Below are 8449 nucleotides of genomic sequence, written 5' to 3'. Positions count from 1 at the left end.
TAAGAAAATATAGCACATATACACCATGGAATACTATGCAGCCATAAAAAAGGATGAGTTCATGTCCTTTGCAGGGACATGGATGAAGCTGGACACCATCATTCTCAGCAAACTAACACAAGGACAGAAAACTGAACACTGTAAGTTCTCACTCATAGGTGGAAACTGAACGAGGAGATCACTTGGACACAAGATGGGGAACATCACACACCAGGGCCTGTTGTGTGGTGGGGGAAGGGGGGAGGGATAGCATTAGGAGAAATACCTAATGTAAATGACAAGTTGATGGGTGCAACGAACCAACATGGCACATATATACTGATGTATCAAACCTGCACGTTGTGCGCATGTACCCTAGAACTTAAAGTATAATAAATAAATAAATAAATAAATAAAATAAAGGTAGCATAGTAATCATCCCTTATCTGTGGGTGATTCTATCCAAGATCCCCAGTGTATGCCTGAAATTGCAGGTAGTACTGAACCCTATACAGACCATGATTTTTCCTGTACATGCATACGTATGATAAAGTTTAATTTATAAATTAGTCACAGTATGAGATTAATAACTAATAATAAAAGAAAATGATAACAATATACTGTAATAAAAATTACATAATCATCTTGCAGCAATTTTTAAAGTCTTGCTGAATATTTTTATTGAAAACATTATAAAATACATATCATCAAAACAAAAGACATACAAAAACATGAACACACTACTAATAGTAATGGCAAAAGCCTAAATGTCCATCAACAAGGAACTAGTTGAATAAACTATGGAAATTTCAAATAATAAAATAATATGCAAATACTGTATAGGAAAGTATACGGAGTATCTTTGTAAATTCTTGTGGCATGCTCTCTAGAATACAATCTTAAGTGAAAAAACAAGATGGAGTAAATTATATACAATAAGCTATAATTTATCTAAGAGTATGTGTGCATGTATGTGTTGTATATTTATATATTTGTATATATTTATGTTGTGTATATATGGATGTATTCATGTATAGTTTTGCAATGGAAGAATAAGCCACAAAATAGATTAAATTGTTGGCTAATGGAAAAGGGGAAAAGAGGGAAGTGAGTTTGTGATAGAAGCTGGACTTTCCTGACTAATACCTTGTTTTTTCAGATTTGACTTTGAAATCATGGAAGTGTTTTAGGTGATTATAAATAATCTTAAGTCAGAATGAAAAAGGTAATTTCTACAATCAAGGCAAAATAAAATAAATTAATCTAACTGTGCATTGAGTTGATTATTTAATGATGCAGAAGTGTATTCTTTCAAATGCCTGGAAAATACAGAGATATACCTAAGAACTGCAAATAATAAAAATAGTAACTATTTTTAGTGACCATAGTATTGTTATTGTTTCTAAAAACATACATACATAATGGAATAAAGCAAATAAGCAATTACGTTCTTGTCATTAAGAACCAAGATTCTCTGCATAAGAGGAAAAAATTCCAAATCAAATCAAAGTTAAGCAAAGTCTTGTAATCTTAAATTTGAATTAAAAATATTAGTATAAATTCATAATATATTTTATCTTTTAAAAGTATTTCTATATCCAAGCCTGGGCACTTTTTCTTTCCAGAAAGCAGGAAACCTATCAATGACAACCAGGGTCAGTCAGGACTCAGGAAGCAACTCAGGAAAGAGGCTCCCACTGTCCAGACATGGGAAAATCTGAGCATCAGAAAGGATAGTAACTGCAACGGAAACATATCAAATACATTCACATTCATGAGTTCCTAATGATACCATAAAACAGAAAAATCTCAATTATCACTTCTGGAGGATGGAAGGGAACCAATCCAATGATCCAAATACTAGTAAATACAGGGAAAGAATCAAACACTTAACCTGTGTTTTCTGATTAAATTATATCATAAAGTAGCAGATGGTTGGTGAAAAAAATTATTTCTATAGAACTATTTTATATAATAAATGAAGAAGGGATGATAGAATTGATGGCTCTTGGCAATGATCATCTATGGCTGTTCTATCACAGAAAGAGTCAATTAGTCATTATAGGCTGGTGGATGGAAGCACATGACAATACCTGTAATGTAGACTTTAAATAAATACAACTGAATCAGAACAAGTCACCAGATCTAACTACCATTATATAGGAAATATAGAGGATAAAGCAGCATGGTAAAGGGCACAATAGAGAGGCAATCCTATCTAGAAAATAAAAAATGACCTGCTCTCTTCAACAAATGAATTACAAGAGGACAAAAACAGGGCTGAGGAACCTATACACTGAAGAGACTAAGAAATAGCAACCAGTTACAGTGTGTAAATCTTATGTAAACCCTGCTTCAAAGAAGCCAACTGAAAAAAAATGAGATACTGTAGAAATTTGAACACTGGACATTTAATGATATTAAGACATGATTGTCCATTCTTTTCATTGTGATAACGTCTGTTTCTTTTAGAAATGCACACATAAATATTCACAAGTGAAATGATATGACATTGTGGAGGTGTTTCAATTAATCTGGTGGGGAGTGTAGATAAAACAAAAATAGCTGTGAGTTTATTGTTTTGGCTGGGTTATGGGCACGTGGGGGTTCATTATACTATATTCTTAAAATTTTGTGAATTTTAAAATTTATCTTTAAAATGTCTAAAGCAAGAGTAAGTAATCATGATGCTTCAGGTAGAAATAATGGTAGACCTTTGAAAGCAAATAAATGAGGAGGAAAATCCACTAAGCACTGATCACTCATCCCAACATGTATCTTTTTCTTTAGTCACTTTGGGCAGCCTCACTTTTGCTGGCCAGATTAGCTGTTAAACATATGGCCCCCTTAGAGTGTGGCACATCAACAAACTCTCCTTCTGGAGAGGATGCTACACCTTTCTACTGAACACTGATAGCCCAAGCTAAAATGGCTTTTCCTAAAGCTAGTTGAGGGCATTCTGCTAACTCCCAGTCATGATGGCTGGGTTGAAGGTAGTGAGCACTCTGCCGACGTGTTCAATAACATCCCTCAAACACTAAGGCAGCTCAGTCGCCTTTCCTGCCTCTTACCTACCCCCACTGACCTGGCCTATCTAGTCCATGGAAACTCTCCTTCTCTAGGTTTCAGCACTTACTTTTTCACTGAAAATTCCCTGCCTGTACTGCCTGAATCATTTCTATTCTCCAGGCCTGTTTTTATCAAAATCACACAAACACACACACACACACACCCCACAGAGTACCTAGTGGTATCTTATAAGAATAGCTATCTTATAATACTAATAATCCACTGTGTGTCAGGCACTGCTAAGGCCTTTGCATTCAAACCTCACAATAACCCTAAGAGGCTGTATTATTATCCCATTTTACAGATAAGGAAACTGAGGCAAATTTAACTGAAGCCACACAGCTCATAAATGGAAGAGCTGGGATTTGAATCCAGGTCCATCTGTTTGCTAAGCATGTTTACTTAACTGCTACACTGAATTGCCTTCTTTAGCAGCAAAGTGGCTATTCAATCAGTGTTTGCTGGGAGATAATATGCACATAACTGAGAAATTCAGGTATCCTGCTTCATGCCTTCCCTTCCAAATCTTCACTATGTCCCAGTGTCTGCCATCATCTCTGTTCCATGTAATGCAGGGGCAGAAGGATGCATTCCACTGGGCTTGGAAGAATATAAACACATCTGGAAGGAGGCCGCTGCCAAGCAAACCATACTCCCCCGCAGAGTGTGGACAGGGTGAGGTGTCTATAAATAATCATAAGAGTGTGAAGAGATTCTCTCCCCTGGGGCTCCCTTTGCAAAAGTTTGATGGTAATTGATGAAACTACAGGGACATGCCAATCCTTCTGCTCTTAGAACCAGGTGTGGTTATTTACAGAAAATGTCACTTTCCCAACCTTCCTCTTCCATCTCTGTTAGCGGTTTGGAGACCAGCAAATATTAATTTACTGCTGCCCTGGGGCACAAGGTAAGGAGCCACCAGTACACTCCACTGCCAACAAACCAGACTCAAGCTCCTACTCTGGCTGAGTTACTTCTCTGGAAATTTGGAGAGAGCAAGAGACTGATAACAGATTTGCTCCTTTCCTGGTGGAGGGAGGTCAAGTGGCCTCTCTGGAACCATATCACAAACTACCAAATCAAAACACTCTGGAATTGCCACATTGCCCAGCTCACAGTGGAGAAATAAATAGACCACTTTATCAGAAGGCAGAAGATGTGGATTCTGACCCAAAATGGGCAATCTGTTAGCCAATCAATGTCTGGGTTCCAGTGTCCACATTTGTAAAATAAGGGCTAATCTTTCACATGACAGACACGAAATGTTTTCCAAAAGAATAAATTAAGTGATGGAGTCAAGTGATCTGTATTGCATGAGAGAACATCATTCTTACAATCATTATTACAGCTCAGCCCTATAAGTCCTATTACAATTAATCCTGTAAGAACCATTAGGAGTACCTCAGAAAACGCCTCAGAAAATGCCTTATAACTGTACCGCCAGCACCCCCATAGCCTTGCTGGTCAGTGGCAACACAAAGTCAAAATGCAGCATACAGGTGTGATTTGTTGGGCATCTGAATTGTGGGTGAAGATAGTTTTGTTATAATAAGGTTTACACCAAAAAAAAAATCAATTTCACAAATAAATAAAACATTTTTGAGAATTGAAAGGCAGAACTACATTTCAAGGTTGCTCTACTGAGCCTGAGACTCTACCCAGAGTTACTGGATCTCACCCTGTAATGAATGAAAACTTGTCCTGTTCCTTCCTGGCTGAGGATGATGCTGAAAGACCACACCAAAGGATGCATGAGCTGATTCAAGCAGAGCCAGAGGGAGGAACAAACTATCCAGAAATAGCACTGCAGCCTGGTGTAAGAGTAAGTTTTGCTCCAGGCTTCGCATAGGCCTTAGTGCCCTCAGACAGTGGCTCTCCTCTGTGCTACCCACTCCTCTGCAGCTCCCATGGCTGACCTTTCTCAGTCCTATAAAATGGGAACCTTGACCTGTAAATGGTAGAGCCAGGACTGGAATCCAGATCCATCTACTTCCAAAGGATCATAACACCTTCCCAGTCTATAATTGGCTTCCACTACAAGGGCCCAGACCCTTGGGGATACAGTTAGAGTCAACAGGACTTTGTGTGCAAAAGGAACTATATCTTATTCTCTTTAATCAATCCTTGCCTTCAGCCACCTGGCCTTTCTGTGTTTCCAGAATGTGGGCTTGTACTTGGAAAGGGAAGCCCTAAGGCTGCCCCTAGTCTAAAAAGGGCATAAGGCTAGACCAGCCCGGGTAGTTTCACTCTCTAGTCAGGTGAAGAACCTTTTTTCTTTCCTCGGAAGTTCCAACTCCAAGAAAAAAAAGATCTATTGAAAACACATTCAAAAAAGAAACTTTAGTTTTATTTTTTTTCCTCAGGAGACATTTTTGAAAAAGTTCTGCTTGTCTGATTTTGTATTAGAAAGTAGAAGCATAAACAATGCCTTTTACAAGCCATATAATAGGTAATGATTATAAGCACATTTTTTAGTTTAGGTGCCATAATTTATGCTAAGTGATTTCCATAAATTATCTCAAATAAATAAATAATCTGCACAACATTCTTTATCCCTATTTTACAGATGAGAGACTGAGAGAGTAATTTACCCAAGATCGCACAGTAGGGGGTGCAGCCCCCATAGCACTCACAGTCCCACACTGGCTATATAGGCTCCAGGCTTCCTTCTCCAGAACCTACTAAATAGGCTTTAAAAATTCCCTTTCTGAGGTGAAAAAGAAATGTGGCATACACATACAATGGAATATTATTCAGTCATTGAAAGAAATGAAGTTTTGATACATGCTATAACATAGATAAACCTTGAAGACATTATGCTAAGTGAAGTAAGCCAGATACAAAAGAACAAATGTTATATAATTCCACTTACATAAAATACTTAAAATAAGCAAATTCATAGAAAAAGTAGAATATAGGTTACCAGGGGATGAGGGTATGTGGACACGGGAAATTACTTTTTAATTGGTACAGTTTCTGTTGGAGTAATAAAACACTTTTTGAAAATAGTGTTGATGGTTGTACAACGTTGTAAATATAATTAATGCCAATGAAGTGTACATTTAAAAATGGTTAAGTTGCAAATTTTACGTTATGTGTATTTTACCACAATAAACAATATTTTAAAATCCCTTTTCTGTTTATATTAACCAAAATTTATTTCTGTTGCTTGCAACTAAGAACCTGACTGAGACGCTATCTAAGATGGACACTATGCTCTAGGCCATGACGGTAGTGACCAGCCCAAATCACCCTGAAGAACACAAAAACCAAACAGATAAGTAAAACCTAGAATATCAGTCTGCCTACACAGAGGCTAGATTCGGAGATTCTTTCGCATGGATTATAAAGGTACCTTTGCAGGATGAGAGGCTGGGTTTTAGAAGCATCCAGGAAGAATATTTTAACAATATGGCTTTCAATTTTAAATGGAAACATATAAGCCAGGTGCCACTAGTGGCTCATGTCTGTAATCCCAGCACTTTGGGAGGCCAAGGCAGGTGGATCACTTGAGCTAAGGAGTTTGAGACCAGCCTGGGCAACATAGCAAAATCCTATTTCTACAAAAAATACAAAAATTAGCCAGGCTGATGGCATATGCCTGTGGTCCCAGTCACTCAAGAGGCTGAGGTAGGAGGATCACTTGAGCCCAGAAGGTTGAGGTTGCAGTGAGCTGCACTCCAGCCTAAGTGAGAGAGCGAGACCCTGTCTCAAAAAATAATAATAATAAAAAATAAATATGTCATAGAGAGAAATTCTGAATGTAGCCCTTCTAGCCTGCACTACAGCAAACTTAACAATTTCATGAGGTGGTTGCACCAGGGAGTCATAGTGCAACAGAGTTCACCAAGGGCAGGGTGGTACTCAAGCCAGAATTCCTGGAAAAGATGCTCATCATGGAGCCGACAACTCCCTGGACTAGGAGCCTGAACCCCAGCAAGGAAAATAAAGAATCTGAAGTCACCCAACAATCCTGACTTCTGTGCCTGGCTGCTGAATTCTCTGTTCTTGGTACTGGGCTGAAGGAGTAAATCAATTTTAGCTGATATTCCAGCTGTGCTCCTCCATCCCAAGCCTTTCCTCCAAATTGTCTCAATATTGCTAACTCATCTCCATCCCTAGGCCACTGACCAAGTCAAAACATCATCTCTCACCGGTTCCAGGGCAAGAGCGTCCTGACTTGTCTTATCCATTTGTCAAATATATATTGAGTATTAACCATGAAAGCACTGTTGTAGACCCTGGGAATAAAGTAGTGAACAAAAGAGACAAATCCCCTGGCCCTCAGGACACCAATGTTCCTATAAACTCCAGCATTTAATATCTCTTTTTTATAATCCATCTTCCATGTTAGCCAACAATAAAATCTTTCAAAAACGCAGATCTGATCATGGCCCGCCCATATCAGAAGTCCTCCTCTGGCTCCTCATCTTCCAAGGATGAAGTTCAAGTTCCTAAGCATGGTCCACAAGACCTTTCTAAACCTACCCTCGCCAACACATAGAGACTCATCTTCACCTTCTCCCCTGTCCTGCTGTCCCATTTGGGATGAGAAGAGAAAGACAAAGCAAGCATCACTTGGTGCATCTGGAACTCACAGGAAAAAGAATCAACAGGTGTACCTGGCCTCTGGTTCTCTTGGCGCCCTGCAGAGAGGAATGTTTGAACTGCAGCACAGCTGTGTCTATGTATATATGTCATCAGAGGGCTTGACCCCTTTTTTTGCTCTTTATTTATATGGAACAAATGTGAAAGTGGTGTTGCCCCAGGAAGTGGGGCAATAATAAACATTTAGAACTCAGGCACCAAGGGCTCTAGGCTGAAGTGCCGGGTGTATAGGGGATTGCTGATAAATGCCAGCTGCCTAGCACCTAGAGACCCTGGGAGCTGCCACTTCTTGGAAAATTAAATTCAGGCACAGTTAACTCTGACTGAGGAAGGATTGGAGCCTATCTAGGTCCCATGGGAATTGCAGCCTCTTTGGGGAGCAGAGAATCATCCATCTGAGCTGCTCCATTGCCAGGCAACCCAGAGAGAGCCCCTAGTGTCATTCATTTGTCAGTTCCACACTATCTCCAGCTACAGCCCCATCACAGTGCATGCCCCCATCTGAGGCCCCAGACACATGGAACTCTTTATTCCCCAAGCATGCCAAGCACTCTGATGCCTCCACACCTTTACACATGTGGTTCCTGGCAACTGTGGCACTTTCTCCACTGTCTACTTCCAGATGTCAAAGACAGCATCTGTCATCATTCAAATTCAGAATCTCTCTGGAGAGCCCTCTGATCATCCCATACATATACACCTTTTATACACTGGGCAAAATTAAATTCCGCCCCCCCCCACTCCCACCCCGGTGGTCCTGCTAAACTTTGTTTGTTGCCATCTATTTCTTTAT

The sequence above is a fragment of the Colobus angolensis genome, unplaced genomic scaffold, assembly GCF_000951035.1.
Source record: "Colobus angolensis palliatus isolate OR3802 unplaced genomic scaffold, Cang.pa_1.0 Scaffold380, whole genome shotgun sequence".
Lineage (NCBI taxonomy): Eukaryota > Metazoa > Chordata > Mammalia > Primates > Cercopithecidae > Colobus > Colobus angolensis.
Note: the sequence above shows the minus strand (reverse complement) of the source record.